The 12,635-nt window shown below is 43.2% G+C and overlaps 1 long non-coding RNA gene across 3 annotated transcripts in view; it reads left to right on the forward strand.

Annotated features, from left to right (window-relative positions):
* LOC309610406 overlaps positions 1 to 12,635 on the forward strand; it is a 104,459-nt gene that overhangs the window by 71,190 nt on the left and 20,634 nt on the right. For 2 of the 3 annotated variants that reach the window (XR_014233909.1, XR_014233910.1), the window contains one exon: positions 3,338 to 3,529. This is a non-coding gene — a long non-coding RNA (uncharacterized lncRNA). Of the gene's footprint in view, positions 1 to 2,184; positions 3,530 to 12,635 lie in introns of those variants that run through there. The other variant, XR_014233911.1, reaches the window with a different exon arrangement.

The following is a 12,635-nucleotide window of genomic DNA, read 5'->3' on the forward strand; positions in this document are numbered from 1 at the left end:
TAAGGATGTCTTTCTATCTCCTGGTAAAGGGAAGGTACCTTTCACGTGGGAGATTTATTTCCTGCTTTCAGGGAGACAGAAGAAAGGGTCAGAACATCCTTCTTGCACCAGCTGTTTCTCAAGTAACTTTATTTCAAAATAATCAATATGCCACTTTGGCACATTTTGGAACAGCCTGCCCTGAGCCCTTTCCGTAACATTGTCACAAAACAAATTACAGCGACATAAATTTGCTTTTATAATATTTCTTTTCTACAATGGGTGTTGCAGAGTCTATAAAGAGACCTATAGTATAAACACCCTGAGGGGGAGAAAAAGAAGAAGGAAACTTTCCCCAGTACCATCATAAATAAGTGATTTTTGTTGTTATTGTTTTGCTTTGACTTTCAACATAGTTATCAGCTCCGAGAATCAAGCAGTTCGGAGGCGATGAATTCCCCAGCATGGGAACATCATGAGTGCTGATAACTGCCTGTGGCTGGGTATCTGATTTTGAGGCAGAAGAGAGGCTGAAACGAGAAGATAAAGCGCCCATCCTGTGGCATAAACAGAAAGTGAATTGAAGGGAAGGACGTTTGTGTTCATGGAATCTAACAGCCTCTTAAGTGGACGCCGTTACTGGAGAAGACAGGCTTCGGGGGAAGGGTCGCCGTGCTCACCTCACTGCTGGGCAGATGCACAGATTTAGAAAGATGGAAGGATGCTTCCATGTCCTGGCTAGTGTGAATAGCGCTGCAGTGGACACTGGGGTGCATGTCTCTTTTCGGGTTATGGTCTTCTGCAGATATAAGCCCAGGAGCGGGATTGCTGGGTCCTATGGTAGTTCTATTTTTAGTTTTTTAAGGAACCTCCATACTGTTCTTCACGGTGGCTGTTATCAATTTACATTCCCACCAACAGTGCAAGAGGGTTCCTTTTTCTCCACACCTTCTCCAGCATTATTATTTATAGACTTTTTAATGATGGCCATTCTGACTGGTGTACGGAGGGACTTCACTGTGGTTTTGATTTGCATTTCTCTAATAATTAGTGATGTTGAGCATCTTTTCATAGGCTTCTTCTACTCAATACTCTGTAATGACCTATATGGGAATAGAATCTAAAAAAGAGTGGATATATGTATATGCATAACTGATTCATTTTGCTGTACGGCAGAAACTAACACAACATTGTAAATCAATTATACTCCAATAAACATTAATTAAAAATAAATAAAAAGGTAGAAGAGAACAGAGTTCTGCTTGATGACGGAGGGTTGTCAAGGCTGTGGGTGCTAGTGGGGGTCCCGATGCCCTCTGTAACACAGAGGGCAACTGGAAATAGCCCCAAGATTAGAAATCGGGTCTATGTAGGACATAATAACAATGATGTAGCAGGGAATATTCCCCCCAAGAGCTGATGACATGTTACCGGCTGCGTGTGACATCGTGATTTATAATAAATAGATATTTTAGTCGTCATCCATTGTTCTGGCTCCCATCTCCCCAGACTTAGAATTTAAGCCATAAGAGCCATGGGAGTATCTTTTGTTGTAATCTTTGGTCTTTTGTCCTCAGTTCAGAGCCATAGAGGTGACACGGGGGTTTTGTCATTGCTAACAAGCCCTTCCCCCTCAACTGTTTCCCTAAGGTCCTGTGAGTCATCCTTTCTCTGTGTCCCGCAGAGTCTGTGCTGAACCCCGTGAAATCCCTCCTTGCGTCCTTAATAACCGTCACTCTGAAATTCTGTTGAGGACTCTGTGCTGGCCTCAGGCCAAACACACTGCACATGTTAGTTTGTATTTTCCTCAGTGCTACAAAAGCCACATGAGAGGTGGGCATGCCCCGATTTTACATGAAGATGGGGTACTCATGCCTTTTGTCTGAGTCAGGGTGGATCCGACCATGGAACTGGGTTTGTTTCATTCTGGAGCTCAAACCAGTGGCTCCCAAGGTTTATTACACACTGGCAACAGCAGGGGCTCTTTAAATTTATTTTATTTTATTTATTTATTTTTGGCTGCGTTGGGTCTTCGTTGCTGCACGCGGGCTTTCTCTAGTTGCAGCGAGCGGGAGCTACTCTTTGTGGCAGTGCACGGGCTTCTCATCGCGGTGGCTTCTCTTGTTGTGGAGCACGGGCTCTAGGCGCGTGGGCTCAGTAGTTGTGGCTCGCGGGCTCAGTAGTTGTGGCTCGTGGGCTCAGTAGTTGTGGCTTGCGGGCTCTAGAGCGCAGGCTCAGTAGTTGTGGAGCACGGGCTTAGTTGCTCCACGGCATGTGGGATCTTACTGGACCAGGGCTCAAACCCATGTCCCCTGCATTGGCAGGTGGATTCTTAACCACTGTGCCACTAGGGAAGCCCCAGGTGCTCTTTAAAAATTAATGGATTCCTGGCTCCCACCCCAAGACGTCCTGAGTGAAGTGCCGAGGGCTGAAACCGGGCAGTGGGATGCTAGCAGGCTCCCTCAGCAAAGTTTGGGGACCACAGACTCATCCTCTTCATCCCATAACGGCCTGTCTGGGGCTGTATCTTCCACTTGAGCGAAACCAAATTGAAGGCAAGAGACAGTGTCTTTGTCTTCAGGGTTCTGGGCAGGAAGCAGCAATTCTGGCACAAAATAAACACCACCCTAGTACCTGATGGCTGAAGAGATTGGTAAATGAATCAGTGATGGGCCTGTCTGACCAGGAGAGGATCCCAGTCCTGTCATTTTACTCTGTACCATTCCCCAGTCACTGGAAAATTGAAGATATTTAAAACATCTTTAATGATGATTACTCTCGCTCTGGTTTTGTTCGATTCCCAAGACCACCAAGAGAGTGATGAGGAGGAGGACGAGAAGGAGGAGGGGAGGGGGTGCTCGCTGTAGTACCAGCGAGCCATGGCGTGTGTCCGTAACCGAGCGGGACGCTATGGGGCCTTCCCAGGACAGACCGCTCCCCCATATCCTCTGCCTGCCTCTTGTTTGCAGGAAAGCAGCAGTCTCCCGGGCCTCCCTTGAGTTACAAAAGCCTGGCTCAGGAATTAATGATTGAAAGGATATGAACATGTAGTGACAAAAATCGCATTGGGGACAGGAGAACTGGGAAGAATTTAAGCAGTAAATTGGCCATCTGGCAGTCACAGAATCTTTAGTTCCTCCCTGAAGTACCTAGATAACAGATGCACATTTCCTGAGTTGCTTTACAGATGTTAAAACCCCCACCAAATGGCAGAAGTTAACTACTTGATGACCATGAGCACGTAGCCCCTGATTTTAAACCTCCATTTACTTCTGTAGGCATTTTACCTTTTTCGTTCCTTTTTTCCTCATTAGTTTTGTGAGGGGCAGAGACCTGAGCTTTCTCGCTGACCCTGCAGGTGCTGTCGCCTCTCTCTGACTCCATCCTGGCTGAGAAGACGGTGACCGTCCTGGATGACCGTGTCACCATCGTGGACCTGGGCGTGCAGTTGGTGGCCTGCTTGTCTCTTTCCCTGAAGCCTCACAGGTCGGACAAAAGAGCCGTCATCTCAACAGTGGCTGCCCAGGGCGTTCTTCAAGCCCCACAACAGGTAAGAGTCCAGAGTCCTTTCGTCCCTGGCCAACTGAGACCACTTCTCTCTCTGTCACATCCTGCAAAGGAGATCCGTAGAGAGAGCACTCATAGCTGGGACTGGTGATTCCTGAAGCTTCTTCCTGCTTCTTATCTAGTCTGTCCTGTCTCTGAGAAAAGTACTCAGTGGGTTGGACAAATTTCCCCCTTATATGGTTTTACACACTGACGACGTGTCCAAATACCACGTTATGGCAGGTTATCTGTGAGAGGGGAACTGCCTCAGACCACAACCAAAGGCTCACACGTCTTCCTTTTTCTAAAGTAAGTAATCATTGATACTTGAAAACTCTATTTCTGTTATTTAAACAAGTATGGCTAACAGGCACCAAATATCTGTTGGCTGATATTAATTATAGACAACTTGAAACCTCTGCTCCACAGTTAAGCTTGTAGCAAATTCATTTCAATTATACCAAGGTCATTGCATCTTTCAAGCACACCTGTCCCCATAATACGATACATCTTTTCTCAGATGCTTCAAACGAGCCTGTCTTCCTAATAAAGGGTGCTTGAAGTGATAGTATCTCGAGCAGTAGCCTGATGACCTGTGCTCAAAAGTGATTCAGAGGCATCACATGATCTTTTAAACTCTTTCTGGAAGATTCAAAGTGAAATTCTGCTTTATGACATTCAGTTAGTTCATATACACAGGACTGCATTCAGGAAAGTATACAAATTTGTTCCTCATACCCGAGGGATTATATCACATTATTTATGCCAGGATAATGGATGAAATTTATGAAATGCAAATACAGACACAGAAGATTCGCCGTGAGTGAGCAAGGCGACATACCCTATTCCCACGACAATGTCTGGCTGGGGAACGACGTGGAGCTTTTGGAGAACCCGGTGGACGTGACCCTCCCATCGGAGGAGTGCACGACCATGATCGACAGGCGTCTGCAGCCCGAGGAGAGGAACTTCCTTCTGAACGGCGGTTCCCAGACTTTCCCTAGTCAGCTGCTCAGACCTTCTGACTATGTCTATGAGAAAGACGTGAAAAACGAACCTCTGGGTTCGTCCGGCCCCAAGAGGAAGAGGGTCAAGTTTACGTCCTACACCACCATCCTCCCGGAGGACGGCGGCCCGTACACCAACTCCACCCTGTTTGACAGTGATGACAGCATCCAGTGGGTCTGCCCAGATATGGGGCTGGGGGCGTCCCAGGGCTTTAGAGACTACGTGGAGAGGCTGCAGGACCAGATGTAAACTCCTTTCTCATGTTTGTATTCACCTTTATGCCTTCTGCTTTTTGAGTGGTGGAGCCGTGCGTCTGATCAGCAATAGGGGATGAGTTAACAAAGCTTCGTTGGTGGAGGTCTGGCGGGATCCCTTTTGAAGCAGGCATCAGGGAGAGCAAAGGCAGCTGGGTCTGAAGCCAGGATGTGCCCCCAGATAAGCTACAAGGGGGTCCTGGGAACCTCATAGGACAATGTTTTTGCACACTTCCTGGGACCAGCTCAGTGCTAATCCAATGAACCAAGAATTCATGGATGTTACTCATTATCTCTGGGTGAACAGCCTTGGATTTGAGAGTTGATTTTTGAATTCTGAGTCCTTTGTAAAGTTCAGTGGTGGGCCCTTGTTTGTGGCCTGAGAGCAGATAGGTGTAAAAGGTAACAGAAGGTAGCCACCCTCGTTAACAGGGAGCTCTGCTCTTTTTTAAAAAAATATTTATTTTTATTGCAGAATAGTTGATTTACAATCTTGTGTTAGTTTCAGGTGTACAGCAAAGTGATTCAGTTATACATCTGTATATATTATTTTTCAGATTCTTTTCCATTATAGTTTATTACAAGATATTGAATATAGTTCCCTGTGCTATAGAGTAGGTCTTTGTTGGTTATCTATTTTATATATAGTAGTGTGTATCTGTTAATCCTAAACTCCTAATTTATCCCTCCCCACCCTTTCCCCTTTGGTAACCATAAGTCTGTTCTCTATGTCTGTGAGTCTGTTTCTGTTTTATAAATAAATCCATTTGTATCATTTTTTTTAGATTCCACATATAAGTGATATCATGTGATATTTGTCTTCCTCTGTCTGACTTCACTTAGTATGATAATCTCTAGGTCCATCCATGTTGCTGCAAATGGCATTATTTCATTCTTTTTTATGGCTGAGTAATAGTCCATTGTGTATATGTACCACATCTTCCTTACCCATTCCTCTGTCGATGGACATTTAGGTTGTTTCCATGTCTTGGCTATTGTAAATAGCGCTGCCGTGAACATAGGGGTGCATGTATCTTTTCGAATTAAGGTTTTCTCCAGATATAGGCTCAGGAGTGGGATTGCTGGATCCTATGGTAGCTCTATTTTTAGTTTTTTAAGGAACCTCCATACTGTTCTCCATAGTTGCTGCGCCAATTTACATTGCCACCAGCAGTGTAGGAGGTTTCCCTTTTCTCCACACCCTCTCCAGCATTTATTATTTGTAGACTTTTTGATGATGGCCATTCTGACCAGTGTGAGGTGGGATCTCACTGTAGTGAACTCTGCTCTTGCTTTGATGCACTTATGCAAAGGGCTGGGACTGAGGTCCGGCTGGATGCCAGGGGCGTGCACTGCACAACACTGAGAGTGGGGTCCTCATTAAATTTTGTGCCCTCGGCTCCTCATTCCACCCCACCAGTCTCTGTGCTGTGTGTGCATCAAAAGCTAGTTTCTTTGGCTTCTGGATTGTTTTAGAAACATGAGCAGGGGTGGGGGGATCAGTCTTTTCTTCAAGGTCTGTTTGATTGGCGTGTAAGTTTAATTCTCTGGGATTTGGCATGTTGTGTCTTTTACTGGGAATCCATGCTGGATGTTGGTTTTCCCCATTTTCCTCATTTCATTGTTCAGGGGTGGTACCTTTACTCTTATCCCTACTTTATCTTTCCTACTTTCCCTTATTGAAATATCTCATATCTGAAATGGACAAGAGGTTTTATTTAATAAATGAGTGTCAATAAAAGAGGGCTATTTAACAAATACGTTTTTTTTTAAATATTTGTTTATTTATTTATTTATGTCTGTGTTGGGTCTTCGTTTCTGTGTGAGGGCTTTCTCTCGTTGTGGCAAGCGGGGGCCACTCTTCATCGCGGTGCGCGGGCCTCTCACCGTCGCGGCCTCTTTTGTTGCGGAGCACAGGCTCCAGACGCGCAGGCTCAGTAGTTGTGGCTCACGGGCCCAGTTGCTCCGCGGCATGTGGAATCTTCCCAGACCAGGGCTCGAACCCGTGTCCCCTGCATTAGCAGGCAGATTCTCAACCACTGCGCCACCAGGGAAGCCCAACAAATAAGTTTTACGTGCAGCTTTTTTTAACATGAATTTTGGGGAAATGTAGAGAACCATAAACATGTTTATTTTTTCCCACTAGTAGCGCTAACTTCCTGGGGAACAAATGGGGTTCATTTCTGAGGGTCGAATCTCTCAGTTAAACTACTTTTAGCTCTATTTATACAAGCGTTGTGTGGGCATCATTCTTTTACATCCAATCCGAAATCTAAAAAAAGTATTGGTGTGCACAGAAAGGAAATTGCCTAGGAAACAGCCTCAGTGGAGGCTTGCCATATGCCTGAATAAAAGTAAAAAGAAAGAAATAGAATAATATTTCCATCTAACAGTATGTACAGTTTCATCTATATGATGACCAGTAAAATATTCACAGCAGTTTTTCTGGCAGAGACAAAAGATTCACAGGATGAGCACAGAGAGAGGTACACATGCACAGACACACACATCATAAGAGGAAATAGCTACTCTAAGACCAAGAAGTCATTATTAGGAAAAACACAGGGACTGGAAATCAGTGGCAAAGAAGAAAGAAATTGCATATTGCAGGATTCTTGGATAACTTATAAAATATAAAATGCTACTAGATGAACTACAGGAATGGTGTGAAGCAAAGCAAGAATTCGAGAGTAGGCAGATTTGAAACCATTTTTATTTATTAAGATGGAATCTGGGGACTTCCCTGGTGGTCCCAATGCACTTACTCTGCACTCCCAATGCAGGGGGCCCGGGTTCGATCCCTGGTCAGGGAACTAGATCCCACATGCCGCAACTAAGAGTCTGCATGCCGCAACTAAAAGATCCTGCATGCTGCGACGAAGATCCCGCGTGCTGCATAAGACCCGGCACAGCCAAAATAAGTAAATAAACTTTAAAAAATAAATCTTAAAAAAAAAAAGATGGAATCTACTGAGATGGATATTGGGCTAGAATGGCCCATCATGGTCTCTGTCGAGCCATTTCATCTCTAAGAAATAAACCTTGTTGAAGGTATAATAAAAATTTTTATTTTTCTTATTCTTAATTGATCTAACAGATAACAGTCTGTTCAAAATAATAGTAGCAACAATGTATTCGATTATGTATGCTTAAATATAAGTAATATGAATGACACCAGTGATCAAGGGACAGGAGAGAGGAATTAAGATTTTTAAGCTTTTTAATTTTTAAGCTGAATCAGTAATGCTTTATTTATTGAAAAGAGAACTTAAGCAAAAATGCAAAACTAACATCTTAAATTTATGTGTTCTGTACATTGGTCTCTTATTATTATTCTATAATATCAAATCATTTTATAATACAAATTTTAATATGAAAGGTAGAGTTTAGGAGAGCACCAAGTATACCATGACTACTCCAAAAATGTTAGGTATTATTATTCTGACACTGCCTTTCAGATGCAACCCTCTTTTTTAAATTGAAGTATAGTTGATTTTCAGTAAGTTGTATTAGTTTCAGGTGTACAACAAAGTCATTCAGTTATATATATATTATTTTTCAGATTCTTTTCCCTTATAGGTTATTACAGATATTGAATATAGCTCCCTGTGCTATACAGTAGGTCCCTGTTGGTTATCTATTTTATATATAGTAGTGTGTATCTGTTAATCCCAAACTCCTAATTTATCCTCCCACACCCTTACCCCTTTGGTAACCGTAAGTTTGATTTCTATGTCTGTGGGTCTATTTCTGTTTTGTAAATAAGTTCATCTGTATCACTTTTTTTTAGATTCCACGTATGAGTGATATCATATGGTATTTGTCTTTCTCTGTCTGACTTACTTCACTTAGTATGATAATCTCTAGGTCCATCCATGTTGCTGCAAATGGCACTATTTCATTCTTTTTATGGCTGAGTAATATTCCACTGTATATATGTACCACAGCTTCTTTATCCATTCATCTGTTGATAGACACTTGGGTTGCTTCCATGTCTTGGCTCTTGTGACTAGTACTGCTATAACCATTGGGGTGCATGTAACTTTTTGAATTAGACTTTTCTCCGGATATATGCCCAGGACTGGCATGTCGTATGGTAGTTCTATTTTTAGTTTTTAAGGAATCTTCATACTGTTCTCCACAGTGGCTGCACAAATGTACATTCCCACCAACAGTACAAGAGACAACCCTCTTATCTTAACAATGGCCCTCCCTCCTGCCTTGGCTCTCTTATTAGGGGGATGTCTTATTCTACGTGAGTCAGTTTATGGAACCTTTTGTTCAGCCTGTGCTCACAGCTAGCTCACATAACCTCAAGGGTAGAGCTTGCATATCTGACGACCCAATCTAAGAAATGGAATTTTAAGGAGCAGGGGTTGGAAGGAAGGTCCTACAATAGTCATCCAAGGCTCAATGGCTGATGACCCAGGGATTCACAACAGGGCACCATCAGCCTCTTCTAATCATTGTTCATGGGTGGGAATGTTGAAGCCAGCTTCCAGTACACTCTTCCTGTATCTCTTGTTCGTGTGTGTGTGTGTGTGTGTGTGTTTGTGTGTGTGTGTGTGTGTGAGAGAGAGAGAGAGAGAGAGAGAGAGAGGACAGGGTACAAATGACCTCTTGTGAGTGTTATAGTTGGGGTGGAAAAGTGAGGCTGGTAAAGCTTGATTTGTAAAAAATTTAACTGGAAAATGAAGCCACCAGACCCAAATCATTTGATGTAAAACTAAAAGACATCGCAGTGGGTACGTAGAATCAAGTCTTCCTATAAGAGCCTCTAAGACATTACCCTGAAAATGTGACCTAGCATGGTGACCTAGAGGGAAAAAAACCTCGTTTACCCTCGATTTTTTCTGCTAGGAAGGAGAAGGAAATTTATGTTATCTTTTAAAAGCCACTACCTCTCACATATATAGACTAATATGTATAAAATAGATAACTAATGAAAAAATAAGCTAAGAAAATAAATAAATAAAAGCCACTACCTCTCATCCATGCTGCACGTGGCCTAATGGGTCCCCATGAGGAAGGAAGGAGTGTCTTACGTTACTGGAGAAATCACCAGTGATTGTGCAAAGCCACTCTGGAAATGACAGCTGTAATATACATGCGTCGTGAGCAAGTCCAAGTGTGGATATTTCACAGGATGCTTCGACCATCCAGACCTGGACTCAAATTGTGGTTCATCCCAAAGTCCTGGATCCTTTGCAGTATCCATCTGTCTTAACCAATCGTGTTCATGATTATAAAGGAAATGGGTATTTATCGTGAAATATCTAGAAAATGCATGCATATATAAAAAATAAGTGAAAATGGCCAGAAATCACCACTAACAACAACAACAGCAAGGGTTATTTAAAAAGATGGCTAGTGCTTGTAGGAAGAGCTCTTGTGTTAGCCAGGGGATAATTCCATGGCTCTCCACAGTGACCAGTGGGGAGGTGGCCCTGCGTGCGTCACGTAGAGAGAAGTACGTGCTAATGCAACATCATTATTCAAATGAAGCCTGCCCCTTCTCAGAGGTACTTTCAATGTTCTCTCCATTTGGATGCTTGACATTTGGCCCAGGCATAATGGGAATTCATTTCTGAATAGAAGCATCTAAATTCAATTACAGGATGAGTCATAATCAGCCAGGCATCTCCCTTTGGAAAGGGAGACTTTGTAGAGTTTGGGGGGGTCAAGGGGGTTTGCCTTGGGGGTGGGAAGCAAGGGATACCCTGTTAGTGATGAGAAGCCTGTTGAAAGCAGCTTGCAAATGACAACAGTTCCCATGGGATGCGTGCTTGGCTTGGTGCAAGAAGCACACTAGGAATGAAAACATGGCAGAGCTTCCCATTGGCGGTGAGACGTACCGCACCTCCCTAAAGAAGGCGTAGTAAGGAGGGAGGACAGAGTAGGTCAGCAAGATACCATCACCCCTATGCAGTCACATTGCGGTTTTGATTTGCATTTCCCTGATGATTAGCAATGTTGAGCATCTTTTCATGCATCTGTGGGCCATCTGGATACCTTCTTTGGAGAAACGTCTCTCGGTTCCTCTGCCCATTTCTTAAGTGACTTCTCTGTTTTTTTGATACTGAGTTGTGTGATTTCTTTAATCATTTGGATTATTCTTCTAATAATTTGGATATTAACCCCTTATCGGTACCTTATTATTTTTTTTTTAAACATCTTTATTGAAGTATAATTGCCTTACAATGGTGTGTTAGCTTCTGCTTTATAACAAAGTTAATCAGTTATACATATACAATATGTTCCCATATCTCGTCCCTCTTGCATCTCCCTCCCTCCCACCCTCCCCATCCCACCCCACTAGGTGGTCACAAAGCACCGAGCTGATCTCCCTGTGCTATGCGGCTGCTTCCCACTAGCTATCTATTTTACATTTGGTAGTGTATATATGTCCATGACACTCTCTCACCCTGTCACATCTCACCCCACCCCCTCCACATATCCTCAAGTCCATTCTCTAGTAGGTCTGTGTCTTTATTCCCGTCTTGCCCCTAGGTTCTTCATGGCTTTTTTTTTTCCCTTAGATTCCGTATATATGTGTTAGCATACTGTATTAGTTTTTCTCTTTCTGACTTACTTCACTCTGTATGACAGACTCTAACTCCATCCACCTCATTACAAATACCTCCATTTCATTTCTTTTTATGGCTGAGTAATATTCCATTGTATATATGTGCCACATCTTCTTTATCCATTCATCTGTCGATGGACATTTAGGTTGCTTCCATATCCTGGCTATTGTAAATAGAGCTGCAATGAACATTTTGGTACATGACTCTTTTTGAACTATGGTTTTCTCAGGGTATATGCCCAGTAGTGGGATTGCTGGGTCGTATGGTAGTTCTATTTGTAGTTTTTTAAGGAACCTCCATACTGTTCTCCATAGTGGCTGTATCAATTTACATTCCCACCAACAGTGCAAGAGAGTTCCCTTTCCTCCACACCCTCTCCAGCATTTATTGTTTCTAGATTTTTTGATGATGGCCATTCTGACCGGTGTGAGATGATATCTCATTGTAGTTTTGATTTGCATTTCTCTAATGATTAATGATGTTGAGCATTCTTTCATGTGTCTGTAGGCCATCTGTATATCTTCTTTGGAGAAATGTCTATTTAGGTCTTCTGCCCATTTTTGGATTGGGTTGTTCGTTTTTTTGTTATTGAGCTGCATGAGCTGCTTGTAAATCTTGGAGATTAATCCTTTGTCAGTTGCTTCATTTGCAAATATTTTCTCCCATTCTGATGGTTGTCTTTTGGTCTTGTTTATGGTTTCCTTTGCTGTGCAAAAGCTTTGGTACCTTATTTGCAGATATTTTCTCCCATTCCCTTTTTGCTTGGTTGATGGTTCCCTCTGCTGTGCAGAAGCTTTTTTAATTTGCATGTACCTGTGTGCATGCGTGCCTGCATGTACCTGTGTGCTCCTATGTATATGCATTTGTGGGAGGGGCAGGGGCTTATATAGGTCCAAGATCGCCAGGGCGTTGATACTGCAGGCCAGGCAGACCTTTAGAGACATGAGAAAACCTAAAACCACTGGAAATTCTAGCTGGATCTGAAGATTTCTGTAGGTGTTTCTGCAGACCGGTGAGTGCCTTTACCAAGTGCCCTCCAGACTCTTTTTGCTGTGCACCCACTTTCAAAACTGCCAGCATCACCTTGGCCGTTTCGGCAAATACCACATTTTGCTTTCAGGATGAAAAGCAAACTCTCCTTGGAAATCCAGGGTTTGAATAGCTTGCTATGTCTTAATAATCCCCCCTAAACCGAGCCGTGTCTTTCTCCAAGCCCCACAGGAGCCTGTGAATAAATGGACAGAGAGGTAGAGGTCTTTGT

Source organism: Balaenoptera borealis (genome assembly GCF_965194805.1).
Source record: "Balaenoptera borealis genome assembly, chromosome: 14".
Taxonomy (NCBI): domain Eukaryota; kingdom Metazoa; phylum Chordata; class Mammalia; order Artiodactyla; family Balaenopteridae; genus Balaenoptera; species Balaenoptera borealis.